The 15839-nt window shown below is 43.0% G+C and overlaps 1 long non-coding RNA gene across 5 annotated transcripts; it reads right to left on the bottom strand.

Moving 5' to 3' along the window:
- Positions 1–2785: 2785 nt before the first annotated feature.
- LOC127335211 (uncharacterized) lies at positions 2786–14782 on the bottom strand. Of its 5 annotated transcripts, none has more exons than XR_011752453.1 (8): positions 14472–14782; positions 14350–14383; positions 14045–14121; positions 13085–13160; positions 12809–12920; positions 4968–5043; positions 4692–4803; positions 2786–3048 (listed from the first exon to the last, which is right to left on the bottom strand). It is a non-coding gene; the product is annotated as an uncharacterized lncRNA (long non-coding RNA). The 5 variants fall into 5 exon arrangements; XR_011752451.1 differs by having other exon boundaries at positions 14350–14426; positions 14508–14782; XR_011752452.1 differs by having other exon boundaries at positions 14045–14383.
- Between the last annotated feature and the right edge of the window lie 1057 nt (positions 14783–15839).

Below are 15839 nucleotides of genomic sequence, written 5' to 3'. Positions count from 1 at the left end.
CCACCCCTCCCCCACCACCACAACCACAGTCAGAGCGGGAGCGTTGTTCGTGGACGGTGTCGCAGATGCTTGGACTATAGAGAAAGCCGAGGAGCTACTTATCCGAGGTGATACCCCTTTGCGCCGATATCGAGGCAGCCAAGAGAGGTCGGCGTGAAGCGCCATGGAGTCGTAGGCGCACGAGGGCGATGGTAATGAGGACGGTGACACGGTTGAGGCAGTTGTCGAAGACGGTGTCGATCCTAGAGATGATCTTGTCGAAGCCGTCGTAGACGAGGCGACACGTCGGGAAAGGCACGCGGCCGTGTTGCCAGCACCGAGCATGTGTAGAACAGGACCAATACAAACTTCACGCCATGTCGGATATATTAGTATATGGGGCCCCCGGGGCGGTTAACGGGCGTAGAGCGGCGAAGAGGAAGATGTGCCCGTGCAATCTGTGGTTGTCGAAGTATCGAGTAGGTGTAGTCAATCACGATGCGATGACGCTGGCCGTGAAGATGTAGTAGACTAAGACGAAGGTGCAGTCGGCGAAACCTACGATACCATGAAGTGGTCGTGCAGGTAACTTGTAGAAGCGCGGCGACACTACTCGAAGTAGGCGAGGACGAACTCGACGATGTGACGAAGACCTTGATGGGACGTGGTATCCCACGCCGAGGGAGGCGTCACAGTGGTAGCCAGATGGGTCAGCGCGCGAGGGACGACGAAGCTGACTGCGTGCAGTGAAGCTACGACCCGAGGGGCGGCATAGCTACAGGGGCTAGTCGATGCAGTGGCTAGAGGCCACCGACATGTACATGCCTTGGGAGGCACGTTGGTAGCCGATAGCATGGACCAAGGGCGGGGACGTTGCGCCCCAAAAGGACGGCACAATGGAAACCCGTTACTCGATCGGTGGTAGGCACACTTGCTCTGTGACGATCGAGGCATAGACGAACTCGGCGGGAGGGACGCAATAGCCGGCCAAGCGATTGCGGTAGTCTGTTTAGTGTCGGGTCGACTTTGTTGTCGGAGTAGAGGCGCACGAGGACGATGAGCGGAGGACGACTCAGTCCGATCTATAATCGGTTAATTAAAAAATCATCGGTAGAACTATCAACGAAAAAGAAATCAATATACATATAAAAAATAATAGGAAGGCAACCGATAAACCAATCGATGGACGGACCCTACTATGGGTTAAACGTTCCCCAAGGTAGTTCATGAGATCAACCTCCATAGGGACACTTCTTTAATAGGGCTTGCCAAAGAACCCCTCCGGGTGGAAGCATGTTTAGAATCTTGCGGCTCTGATACAATCAGTAGTACAGTAAATTGACGTAATGTGGTGAATGATTATACGAAACCTCTCAGACGAGTTATACAAACTTTGAGGCCAAGAAAGATTCTAGAGAAAGAATATGGAAACAATCCAAATCTTATCTCCTCGTATGTGTAACTACCAAATACTCCCTCCATTCAAATGAATAAAGCGCTCTCCTTTTTCACTTTTTTTTACTTTGACTAAAAATTACTTTAAATATATATAAATTGTTGGTATAATACTAGTTACATATACAATATAATCATGATTTTGTTGATTAATTTTTTCGATCAAAATTCATATTAAAATACACGTGAGTCTTATTAATCGAAAAGAAGGCAGTACTCCGTATAACAGAGACACCGACCGTTGATTAGCGCTAACATGCTGACTGTGAGGAAGACAAGAAGACGCGATTAATTATGGGAAAATAGCTGCATCCAAACCTGGAACTAGTAGCTGGGCAGCTAGCTGGAGGATGCGCCAAAACAAACAGAGGGCCACCGCCAGTCCGCCACAAATCCACAGGAAGATACGGGCGGGGCAAAGGGACAAGGCGCACGGGCATGCATCTCGATCCATCGGGCCGGAGAATAAACGACACGCATCCCACCTCCCCTGCCACAGTTTTGGTCAAAGCCACCCTCCACACACATGCTTCGCCGAGAAAGAAAAGGTTATCCGATCTCCCTACCTCTAGCAATCCATCTTCTTCCAACGGGCAACATGATCCATCCATGCTCCATGGTTTTGGTTGACCTACAAGATTAGGGCATCTTCAGCCGTCCAACGTAAACGGACGAAAACGATCAATCCACGCGGTTAAGAAATACGTCCGCATCCGAGTCCAACGGTCCAACGCAAACTAATTGGGCTGTTCAGGGGGACACACACAGCCAAAGTTTACGAATGCGCCTGTGCGGACGCTGCGCGCGCCCTTATATTCTAGCCGGCCCCACTCCCCTTCTTTGCACCACTAGGGCAACGCCACTACCCCACCGCCAAACCGCCAGTAGCCCAGATCTCTTCATGCCACGCCTTGCCGGAGTATAGGCTCGGAGTTGGGGTAGTGAAGAGGCCTTGTCCGCATCGCAAGCGTCCTGGCGGCCGCGCATCTGCGGGGATCGCCAGCCAGCCTTGACGGTTCGGTCAATTATGCGGTACGACCCCGGTGAACTTTTTGGACTCCATTTTAGACCATTTTACGCCATTTTGACTTGCTTTTGATCCACTAGTGGTGCCCTGTAGATGGACATCAGACTGTCGCTCGAGAGGCTCTCCACCGAATGCATTGACACCTCTTCCGACGAGGAGTTTGACGAGACGTTGCAGCTCATGCTGGCTGCGGCCTCCGTCCTCCACGAGGACCATTACAAGCTGATGTCGGTGTACCGGGGCTAGACGAAGGGCCGTGTGGGGACCCCGGACTAACTGTCCGAAATACCCTGTTATGTATATAGTTCACGATCCCATGATCAGTGCGCCGTGAACACATAACCGAACTGATATCAAATTACACCATCCATTACAAAGCGGAATAAGAAAATTACAATAATGTCACATGACCATTACTTACATAATAGCCTCGAAGGGCCTAACTAAACATCAGAGTAGCATCATCACTTCAACAGCGCGGAGCCCAAGTTATTCGCCTTAAACCCTACAGGCAACTGACTGGGAAGACGTTCCTAGCTCGCATAGACGTCGTCAACTCCTTCTTCATCCATCATGTTCCTCCAAGTCTGGCCAAGTAAATAACCAGGGACAAAGCCGTGAGTACATTTGAATTGTACTCGCAAACCATCAAGAAGGTGATAACAATTCTAACTAAAGAAGACAAGAGAGGAAGAATAGTTTCTCTCGTGGATAAAGCATGTGAAAGAGAAATAGTTTCTCTTGTTGATATAGCATACCGGCATCTCAAGTGATGCGGACACTATGGTGGTTCTATGACATCTCTATATCTTTGTTAAAGAAGAGTTAGCATACCACCATCTCATTTGAAGGGATTGCTAGGGAAGTCCTATGACATCTCTATATCTTTGTTAAAGAAAAGTTCCTCTACATGAAACACTAGGAAGGGAGCAACCCAATTTATTTGTCCTTCCCGACCATCTCCATATGGTCGACACAGCCTTTCCCGTACCCTTCCGGTACATCAAAACAAGTTCTTTCCTTTCATTTGCCAAACCATTTTGTAAACCAAAACTCATCAGGCTAAGCAACAGCCATTCCAACCGTCCATGACCGCGGACGCGGCTATTCGAATAGATTTAACTCTGCAGAGTGTGCGCACTTTCCCCACAAGAACCGATAAATCCGCCGAGATCATCCCCGGTTCGTCATACTAAAGTATGCGAGTCTCGGATAATCAGTCATAGCCTTTCGCCTGTCTCCTTGTCATGAGTCCTTCCTGCGGGCTTACCCCTTCCCGGCACCCCGGCAAAGATACCTCCTTTTGAGCGTATCTCCGGCGCCATGACAAGACCCTCGCAATCGTCCGGCTGCAAGTTAATGCAGTGTATTGCCTCCTTTAGAGCGCAACCCGGTGTCAGAGGTCATCGTGACCCTCCTAGAGAGTGGTGAAGGTATCTCATGTCAACTTCAACAAACTACGGACTAAGCCCGTGCCCACTTTGGATATTGTGGTTGCGCTAGTTAATTGTCATGGGTGAGTACTTAGGCGCCAAAGTTTTCATAAAACCCAACCTTTTTCATATCCTCATCATTTTTACCAAATCCTTTCCTTTCATAAATTCTCACTTGGGGAAAACATCATGCCCAAGGTTTTATCAAAAACTTTTACAACAAGGTAAAACCTTGAGGGGTTCCCAACCTAAAGTTTCATGAGCTGAACTACTATTGCACTACGGCCGAGATGAGAGTCATCACGCCATAGAGGGGTATAAAGGTGTAGTGGAGTGAATCATACTTGCTTATGGTAAGCATGTATTATGACAACACAAGGAGGAATATACACTCAGATTTGTGGTGGTAACTATACAACTTAGATAGTGGAGTATTACTATCCAACATACTCTCCAATAGGGTGCACGGCATACTCCTCTCAATTGGAGAATACACCAAGATCATGGCATAGACACCTCTATACTACAAAGGGGTGGGTGTGATGTGTTATTTTCTTGAGATTATGCATGCTCAAGTTGGGCATACATGATAACCAATGGGAGTAGCACGGCCATGATGCCATGTATCCCATAATCACAAGACAAAGGTGGAGTATCACCACTAGGGAGTACCCCACTTGGAAACACACATAGATGACATAAATAGAGAGAATAACACACATAGAATTCAAGGTGCTTTGGACATCAACAAATGACATCCAACTAGACACCAAAACAGAGATCAAAAGATGGCTTGCCTTGGCTTATTTGTCCCTGGACTTCTTCAACTTCATCAATATAAGAATCCCGTCAATATAAATAAAATCCTTGTCCGAACCACTTCTTCTTCTTCTCCGGAATTGTTCGCATCTATCGTCGGAAAATATAAAAGGAACACAATAAACACATTGCACCAACAAAACAACATTCAACAAACAACAATAACCATGCAGCCAAGGTATAACATACTAAGGACTTATAGATACCACAAAACAACTTTAAGAGTTTTAATTTAGAAAACCACATTTATTTACCTAGTAGAGGTATGAGTGCGTCACAACTTAGCAATTGCCTCTCTCGGTTATCACCATGGTATAAACCAAATATCCCCTGGTAGCTAACATCATGAAGAGGACAAATGCATTAGTTTGGCATCAAACACATACACAATACAATTTCAAACATTTTTGGAAGAGTAGAAATCAGTTTTCCCAATTTAATTTGCTCCCAAAACACTACATCCAAAATAGGAAGCAAACCATATTCCACATCATTTGGAAACTTAAGCAAAACAAAAGAGCTAATGTTAAGTTGCAGAGGTTTTGTTTTGCAAGCATAAAACAAAGGTTGCCCAACTCTACTAAAAAGAGTTTGTCAAGGGTTTTAAATAAACCGAAAAGTTTTGCTTCAACAATGCATGTCACACATAAACATTACTAACAGCAAAAAAATATGTGTAAACAGAGACTAACAATATTTTTCCAAGGTAGCCAGTACAAATACAAGACTAACCCAATTGGAAACACCCAAAAATATCAAACCTACAATTTTAGGAATTTCTTTGAATCTGACTGTACAGAAAACAAGATCTGTAAGCCATAAATCGTAGAAACATCCTAAAAATATGAGGCCACTGGCATTTGAAAGGTAAATAAACAGAGATTCACATGCAATTGGATTTGGGTTCAAAATATTTCTGAAACTCTCACAAATGGATTTACAAGTTCACTGCATGTTTTCACCATTTGCTTTAACTATGGAGTTGTAGAACAGATAATGGTTTGAAACTTGTTTGAGATGATTAAGAAAACATTCAGCAATCCTACAGAAGTGGAATCACTCAATTAGGTTCAAAAATGGATTTTTGATGAATTAAAACTAACAGCCATGTCTGCAGAACACATAGAATAAGTTTAATTCACCACAAATCGTACACAACTCATAAAAATATGAGGTCAGCTGCATCTGAAAGGTATTGTAAAGGTGGTTCTTACCCATCTGGTTTCATTCAAAAATTCTTTTCCAAGCTCCTGATTTAATTCGACAAAGTCAGATCTGACCAGATCTTGATCTGTGAACCATTTCAATTCCATTAGGTCATTTGAAGTGAACCCAACGCCAAAATGAAGGTACTGGAGAGGGCTTTCACCCAAAATTGAGTTTGCTCAAAAAGGTTTTGTAAAACGGAAGAAATCTAACAAACAATGATTCTGCATGTTTGCAGAACTTTATTTATCATGCAAAATCCGTAAAGAATTTGAGGATGAGACCAACGCCAAGTTGTAGATATTTTCAATACCTATCTGCAGAACTTTGAACCACTCGATTTGGATCTGCACGCGAGATTTGGCGGATTTTACAAGATCGTACCAGAATCTGAAACAGCAAGAAACAGAAATTACTGCAAGGTTTTGGACGAACTTTGCTCAAGAACTTCAGATCTGAGGATAGCTCAACCTTCTCCATGCTTGGACCAACATGCACCTGCATCAAGATCCAATCTTAGCAATGGAGAGAGAAGAAGAGGAGATTAAACCATCTAAGGTTGGGGAGAAGATGGAGGGGGAGGCTCTCATGGTGAGGATGAGCTTGAGGGAGGAAGGAGCTGCATCTTGGTGAGCTTTCCATGGCCATGGCCGGCCATGAAGCTAGGAGGAGCAGCAATTTCGTGGGGAGAGGTAGGAGGAGAGTGTGTGGGAGTGGAGGAGAGAGTGGGGAGTGGAAAAGTGAGAGCAAGTGAGGAGGGGGTGGGCTGCCAAGCCCCTTTATATAGAGGGAGAGGGGGTGGGCTGCCTCCTCATTGATTGGGTTGGTTGGGAGGTAGCCTCTTCATTGATTGGGTTAGTTGGGAGGCTGGTTTGGGGAAGAGATATTTGACCCAAGCTGAATTTATTTGTGGCATTGGGAAGGGACAAAGGAGGAGAGGCATCCCAAGGTGGAGTAATTATGTGAGAGAGAGGGAAATGGAGAGGCATGATGCATGTGTGCCATGGCATGGCCGGCCACATATTTTTGGCCATGCACAAGTGATCAACAAGAGATAATTGCTACACATGCATGACACCCAAGGTTGAGTGCCTCACAAATTACTAAAATGGTGGCCTAAAAAGATATACAATTTTAGGCAAAGTGATACTAATGCACAAGGGTGCTAAAGTAGATGGTGGTGACATTCGACCTGATAACAGATGTGCCCAAGAGATGATGGTGGTGATGGTGATTTAGACAATGGTAGAGCAAGGCTAGGAGAGATGGTGAGTGAAGTAACCATATACTCACAAGGATGAATATATTGACATACATCATCAATTCATGAGGTCAAGGTGATGATGGAAAATAATAGAGGAGTGAGATAGGCATAATGAAATATAAGTTGCTCTTCAAATAAGAGGTCAATTGGGAGTGATTTGAAAGTATCAAATGATTATCCATTTGATCAAGAATTGGAGGATGGAGGGGATACAATGTGGTAGATCAGAGATGTGCATAAGATGTGCAAGTTTTGCCATTTGAGAAAGGATTCATTTGAAAAGTATATGGAACACCTCAATTGTCTAGACACAATTGGGAATGAACTCAAGTGGAATGGAATTTTGAAGATGTTGAGAGAAAACTAGTTGGAACATAGGGGTTCAACATATTCTACTTTCTCAAGTAAAGTAGAGTTTTTCTCAAATTTAAAGTAAACAAGAAATGGTATGGGTACCATAAACAAGCCTTTTGTTAAAAACAAAGCAACATAGAGAGTAATGTTTTAGAAATCAGTGCTTGGTAGAAATGGGATGAGAAAACAAAACCCATTTCAGTTCCTTGTTCTCTTTGAAGAACTATCTTGAAAATATTTAATAAAACTAGAAGTAGTTTTGTGATCAAAACTAGAGAAGGAAAATTAATAGGATTTTTGAGAGAGAAAACTAACTTAGGGAGAAGTGTTCTCAAGGGTAGATGATGGCTACAAAATGTACCCACCATTCCCAATCTTGGTTTTGTGAAGATTAAACTTGAATAAAGACAAGAGGTAAAATTGAAGGAAGTGATCTAGAGTTGAATCATTGAATAGGATACAAGATCAAGTTGAATATATGAGCTGCAAGGATTGACTGAGACATGCAAGATGTGGAGGTTGAAGAGGATGTTGCATAGATGAGATCCATGCATTGAGGTCAACAATAACAGTGGTGGTTGCTTAGATATCAACTGCCAAAGTCTGGAACTTATAAGCTTGCCAAAACAGATTGTTGACTTGGCTTCAGAATCAACCTATGATGAGTGGGTATAAGAGAAGGATGTGATGAGGGTAGATGATCCCAAATTTTGGATTCAAGGATGGTTTGAGCTGGACTAACACAAATAGGAATATCAAGATGGCACACTCATGTTGCCATCAGGAGAAGAGTTTGATGTAGTAAAAAGGAAAACAATTTTACCTAAGTCACACATGTGTTTTATTAGGTGAGTTGTATGTCTGACCACTAGAGGTGTTGTTCTTTGAGGTACTCAAGACAGAACTCAACAAGAAATCAAGACAATATATCTAGCGGCAGATCAAAGCAATTCATCACAACAAACAAATCAAGGCAATTCATCTAAATTAGTCTATAGAAAAAGTTTTTGTTCCCCCTAATTTTTGAAATATGGACAATTAATCAAGGTTGCAAAAGTTGGGGTGTTACAGATCTTCCACCCTTAAAATAATCTCGTCCCGAGATTACTGAGCGTAGAACTGGAGGGGTTGTAAAGTTTAACGAAAATTAGACTCCATTTTTATGTAGACATGCCTTTGTGTGGAGAGGGTCGCAACTTCAGCTTGTGAGAGACATGATGGATTTCTGACGATGGCGAGCTTCATGAAGAGGCTGACGACTCCGTGCAGATGTTGTATCTATACCTTCTTAATGATCCTAGCGGGGTTCATGATTGTGGGAGAGTTAGTGCACCCAATGGTGCTTGAGCAGGGTTGAAAACTTTTTAGAGTTAGCCTAAATTTAGTGGAAGACGAAGTCTTCCACCCTTAAAATTGTTCATCGGGGAGGGGGCGTTAAAAACTGTAAGCTTCGGCCACGGGTCTTGTCGGGCGCTTTTTGGAGAAGCCATTGATCTTTGGAGTTGAACATCTTCAGCGGGCGTTGAGTAGTCCACGGCTTCAAGAGGGGTTAGTGCATCCCACATTTCCAACGGTGTGTTAGAAAGGTTTAAAATGTTAGGGTTAGCTCCAACTTTTAGTGGAAGACTTCCACCCGTAAGATTTTTCATCGGGCTTTCGGAAAATCTTAGAGCTTCTACCTTGCGGTCCTGTCGGGGGCTTCTGAAGGAGTCATCAATCTTCCGTACTCAGTTGAAGAATCTTCAGGGGCGACGTGCAGACCGCAACTTCAAGAGGCACTCACGGTGTTAACTAAACCATAGGGGACGCGCCGTGAGTTAATAAGTTGATGAAACGCCTGGTTGGTACCCATATGAAGCAGCAACAGGGGTCGTCGAAGACAATCTTCAGCTTGAGGGTCGGTGCTGACTTCAGTAGCAACTAAGAAGTTAGCGGGTAAACTACGCCTAAAGTCTTGAGTCTTGAGGTATCTTCAGGAGCCTTCACTTGATGAGGACCAGATGAACCATGTGATGTAGCTTGGCTTTGACGCTATTGTTCACTCAACTTGTTAGACGGTGTGTTAGAGGGTAGTTTTCAAGAAAATATCCTCGAGGTTAGCGCGATTATGCTCCAAGGTTAGTCCAAATTAGTATGTCTTCTCGCAGAGGTGCAGTCATTCTTGAAGGTAGGGCTTCTTCTTTCTTGGCGTAGTCGAGATGCTCCAGCTGATATTGAAGGAAGTTAGCGTAGATGGGGGTTTGGGTTAGTTTTCCTGATGTTTGAAAAACAACTGCTAACGGGGTAGAGTTAGAGCTGTTAACTTATCCAACTAACTAGCAGTTAGCAAAACATCGGCGAGGTAGGTGAGGGTGAAAACATCTTTGGGAGGCTTTCTAAGCTAGTTTATCACACTAAGGGTGTTTTTCAGACCGAAAAGCCAAGACAATTATACACACAACAAACAAACAAAAGACACTCAAGGCAGCACACAAGGGAACTACAAGCAATCATCAAACCAGGCATGGTAACCTAAGTACCCATGGAATGCCTAATGCGTGGGGGTAGCTCAATCAAAGCGATTGAGTTTGTCCTATCCATCCTATTGGTTTGGGGGCTGGTCACATATGTTGCCGTCTTCATTTTGCTCTTATGGACTCCAACATGGATTTTCGGGGCGCTTGGTTGCGAAGGTGCCTGGTGTTCGGTCTTCTATGTTGAGGTGGAGGAGAAAACTGCGTAGTCTTCTTGCTCAACATCCCGGGGACGTGAGGTCTTCGAAGAGGTAGTTGTTGAGGTACTCCCGAAATCGTCAACTTCTTGTAGCTGGCCTAAAAATTACTAGTCAAGAACTGAGGACTTGATCCCAGATGACTGCAAAAAGTGCAAGTCCACGGAGGAAGAAGGTCAGCTCCTTGACAGACTTTGGTGACAACCAAAGACATGATGTTATCATCCCAACAAGCACACGGCTACGTCGGCATCCAATCTTCAATAGCTGCAGTTGGAGATATATGAGTCTTCCTGAGGGATTGAGCCATCTTCGAGTTCGAGTCTCCAGTCTGAGTTGGGGACATCGTCCAATATGTAGGTTTGAATTGGCTGAGACAATAGAGTAAGAATTTTCAAACCTTTTTATAAAGCGGAGAGGTAAGAATTTTAGAAGCTTTGAATAAATAAGAGGAGTAGAAGCTATACTTCCGACTAAAGAAACAATTTGTTTTGTAAATAGTTTTGTCCAAGTACTTGTTTCCTAACTAACGTCCATGCTAACTAGGGTCTCCTACAGTCAGGATGGCTCTGATACCAGCTCTGTGGGGACCCCGGACTAACTGTCCGAAATACCCTGTTATGTATATAGTTCACGATCCCATGATCAGTGCGCCGTGAACACATAACCGAACTGATATCAAATTACACCATCCATTACAAAGCGGAATAAGAAAATTACAATAATGTCACATGACCATTACTTACATAATAGCCTCGAAGGGCCTAACTAAACATCAGAGTAGCATCATCACTTCAACAGCGCGGAGCCCAAGTTATTCGCCTTAAACCCTACAGGCAACTGACTGGGAAGACGTTCCTAGCTCGCATAGACGTCGTCAACTCCTTCTTCATCCATCATGTTCCTCCAAGTCTGGCCAAGTAAATAACCAGGGACAAAGCCGTGAGTACATTTGAATTGTACTCGCAAACCATCAAGAAGGTGATAACAATTCTAACTAAAGAAGACAAGAGAGGAAGAATAGTTTCTCTCGTGGATAAAGCATGTGAAAGAGAAATAGTTTCTCTTGTTGATATAGCATACCGGCATCTCAAGTGATGCGGACACTATGGTGGTTCTATGACATCTCTATATCTTTGTTAAAGAAGAGTTAGCATACCACCATCTCATTTGAAGGGATTGCTAGGGAAGTCCTATGACATCTCTATATCTTTGTTAAAGAAAAGTTCCTCTACATGAAACACTAGGAAGGGAGCAACCCAATTTATTTGTCCTTCCCGACCATCTCCATATGGTCGACACAGCCTTTCCCGTACCCTTCCGGTACATCAAAACAAGTTCTTTCCTTTCATTTGCCAAACCATTTTGTAAACCAAAACTCATCAGGCTAAGCAACAGCCATTCCAACCGTCCATGACCGCGGACGCGGCTATTCGAATAGATTTAACTCTGCAGAGTGTGCGCACTTTCCCCACAAGAACCGATAAATCCGCCGAGATCATCCCCGGTTCATCATACTAAAGTATGCGAGTCTCGGATAATCAGTCATAGCCTTTCGCCTGTCTCCCTTGTCATGAGTCCTTCCCTGCGGGCTTACCCCTTCCCGGCACCCCGGCAAAGATACCTCCTTTTGAGCGTATCTCCGGCGCCATGACAGAAGACCCTCGCAATCGTCCGGCTGCAAGTTAATGCGTGTATTGCCTCCTTTAGAGCGCAACCCGGTGTCGTAGGTCATCGTGACCCTCCTAGAGAGTGGTGAAGGTATCTCATGTCAACTTCAACAAACTACGGACTAAGCCCGTGCCCACTTTGGATATTGTGGTTGCGCTAGTTAATTGTCATGGGTGAGTACTTAGGCGCCAAAGTTTTCATAAAACCCAACCTTTTTCATATCCTCATCATTTTTACCAAATCCTTTCCTTTCATAAATTCTCACTTGGGGAAAACATCATGCCCAAGGTTTTATCAAAAACTTTTACAACAAGGTAAAACCTTGAGGGGTTCCCAACCTAAAGTTTCATGAGCTGAACTACTATTGCACTACGGCCGAGATGAGAGTCATCACGCCATAGAGGGGTATAAAGGTGTAGTGGAGTGAATCATACTTGCTTATGGTAAGCATGTATTATGACAACACAAGGAGGAATATACTCTCAGATTTGTGGTGGTAACTATACAACTTAGATAGTGGAGTATTACTATCCAACATACTCTCCAATAGGGTGCACGGCATACTCCTCTCAATTGGAGAATACACCAAGATCATGACATAGACACCTCTATACTACAAAGGGGGTGGGTGTGATGTAAGTTATTTTCTTGAGATTATGCATGCTCAAGTTGGGCATACATGATAACCAATGGGAGTAGCACGGCCATGATGCCATGTATCCCATAATCACAAGACAAAGGTGGAGTATCACCACTAGGGAGTACCCCACTTGGAAACACACATAGATGACATAAATAGAGAGAATAACACACATAGAATTCAAGGTGCTTTGGACATCAACAAATGACATCCAACTAGACACCAAAACAGAGATCAAAAGATGGCTTGCCTTGGCTTATTTGTCCCTGGACTTCTTCAACTTCATCAATATAAGAATCCCGTCAATATAAATAAAATCCTTGTCCGAACCACTTCTTCTTCTTCTCCGGAATTGTTCGCATCTATCGTCGGAAAATATAAAAGGAACACAATAAACACATTGCACCAACAAAACAACATTCAACAAACAACAATAACCATGCAGCCAAGGTATAACATACTAAGGACTTATAGATACCACAAAACAACTTTAAGAGTTTTAATTTAGAAAACCACATTTATTTACCTAGTAGAGGTATGAGTGCGTCACAACTTAGCAATTGCCTCTCTCGGTTATCACCATGGTATAAACCAAATATCCCCTGGTATTTAACATCATGAAGAGGACAAATGCATTAGTTTGGCATCAAACACATACACAATACAATTTCAAACATTTTTGGAAGAGTAGAAATCAGTTTTCCCAATTTAATTTGCTCCCAAAACACTACATCCAAAATAGGAAGCAAACCATATTCCACATCATTTGGAAACTTAAGCAAAACAAAAGAGCTAATGTTAAGTTGCAGAGGTTTTGTTTTGCAAGCATAAAACAAAGGTTGCCCAACTCTACTAAAAAGAGTTTGTCAAGGGTTTTAAATAAACCGAAAAGTTTTGCTTCAACAATGCATGTCACACATAAACATTACTAACAGCAAAAAATATGTGTGAACAGAGACTAACAATATTTTTCCAAGGTAGCCAGTACAAATACAAGACTAACCCAATTGGAAACACCCAAAAATATCAAACCTACAATTTTAGGAATTTCTTTGAATCTGACTGTACAGAAAACAAGATCTGTAAGCCATAAATCGTAGAAACATCCTAAAAATATGAGGCCACTGGCATTTGAAAGGTAAATAAACAGAGATTCACACGCAATTGGATTTGGGTTCAAAATATTTCTGAAACTCTCACAAATGGATTTACAAGTTCACTGCATGTTTTCACCATTTGCTTTAACTATGGAGTTGCAGAACAGATAATGGTTTGAAACTTGTTTGAGATGATTAAGAAAACATTCAGCAATCCTACAGAAGTGGAATCACTCAATTAGGTTCAAAAATGGATTTTTGATGAATTAAAAGCTAACAGCCATGTCTGCAGAACACACAGAATAAGTTTAATTCACCACAAATCGTACACAACTCATAAAAATATGAGGTCAGCTGCATCTGAAAGGTATTGTAAAGGTGGTTCTTACCCATCTGGTTTCATTCAAAAATTCTTTTCCAAGCTCCTGATTTAATTCGACAAAGTCAGATCTGACCAGATCTTGATCTGTGAACCATTTCAATTCCATTAGGTCATTTGAAGTGAACCCAACGCCAAAATGAAGGTACTGGAGAGGGCTTTCACCCAAAATTGAGTTTGCTCAAAAAGGTTTTGTAAAACGGAAGAAATCTAACAAACAATGATTCTGCATGTTTGCAGAACTTTATTTATCATGCAAAATCCGTAAAGAATTTGAGGATGAGACCAACGCCAAGTTGTAGATATTTTCAATACCTATCTGCAGAACTTTGAACCACTCGATTTGGATCTGCACGCGAGATTTGGCGGATTTTACAAGATCGTACCAGAATCTAAAACAGCAAGAAACAGAAATTACTGCAAGGTTTTGGACGAACTTTGCTCAAGAACTTCAGATCTGAGGATAGCTCAACCTTCTCCATGCTTGGACCAACATGCACCTGCATCAAGATCCAATCTTAGCAATGGAGAGAGAAGAAGAGGAGATTAAACCATCTAAGGTTGGGGAGAAGATGGAGGGGGAGGCTCTCATGGTGAGGATGAGCTTGAGGGAGGAAGGAGCTGCATCTTGGTGAGCTTTCCATGGCCATGGCCGGCCATGAAGCTAGGAGGAGCAGCAATTTCGTGGGGAGAGGTAGGAGGAGAGTGTGTGGGAGTGGAGGAGAGAGTGGGGAGTGGAAAAGTGAGAGCAAGTGAGGAGGGGTGGGCTGCCAAGCCCCTTTATATAGAGGGAGAGGGGGTGGGCTGCCTCCTCATTGATTGGGTTGGTTGGGAGGTAGCCTCTTCATTGATTGGGTTAGTTGGGAGGCTGGTTTGGGGAAGAGATATTTGACCCAAGCTGAATTTATTTGTGGCATTGGGAAGGGACAAAGGAGGAGAGGCATCCCAAGGTGGAGTAATTATGTGAGAGAGAGGGAAATGGAGAGGCATGATGCATGTGTGCCATGGCATGGCCGGCCACATATTTTTGGCCATGCACAAGTGATCAACAAGAGATAATTGCTACACATGCATGACACCCAAGGTTGAGTGCCTCACAAATTACTAAAATGGTGGCCTAAAAAGATATACAATTTTAGGCAAAGTGATACTAATGCACAAGGGTGCTAAAGTAGATGGTGGTGACATTCTGACCTGATAAAAGATGTGCCCAAGAGATGATGGTGGTGATGGTGATTTAGACAATGGTAGAGCAAGGCTAGGAGAGATGGTGAGTGAAGTAACCATATACTCACAAGGATGAATATATTGACATACATCATCAATTCATGAGGTCAAGGTGATGATGGAAAATAATAGAGGAGTGAGATAGGCATAATGAAATATAAGTTGCTCTTCAAATAAGAGGTCAATTGGGAGTGATTTGAAAGTATCAAATGATTATCCATTTGATCAAGAATTGGAGGATGGAGGGGATACAATGTGGTAGATCAGAGATGTGCATAAGATGTGCAAGTTTTGCCATTTGAGAAAGGATTCATTTGAAAAGTATATGGAACACCTCAATTGTCTAGACACAATTGGGAATGAACTCAAGTGGAATGGAATTTTGAAGATGTTGAGAGAAAACTAGTTGGAACATAGGGGTTCAACATATTCTACTTTCTCAAGTAAAGTAGAGTTTTTCTCAAATTTAAAGTAAACAAGAAATGGTATGGGTACCATAAACAAGCCTTTTGTTAAAAACAAAGCAACATAGAGAGTAATGTTTTAGAAATCAGTGCTTGGTAGAAATGGGATGAGAA

This window comes from Lolium perenne, chromosome 2, assembly GCF_019359855.2.
Source record: "Lolium perenne isolate Kyuss_39 chromosome 2, Kyuss_2.0, whole genome shotgun sequence".
NCBI lineage: Eukaryota > Viridiplantae > Streptophyta > Magnoliopsida > Poales > Poaceae > Lolium > Lolium perenne.
The sequence above is the reverse complement of the archived record's forward strand: the minus strand, read 5'-3'. Positions and strand labels throughout refer to the sequence as shown.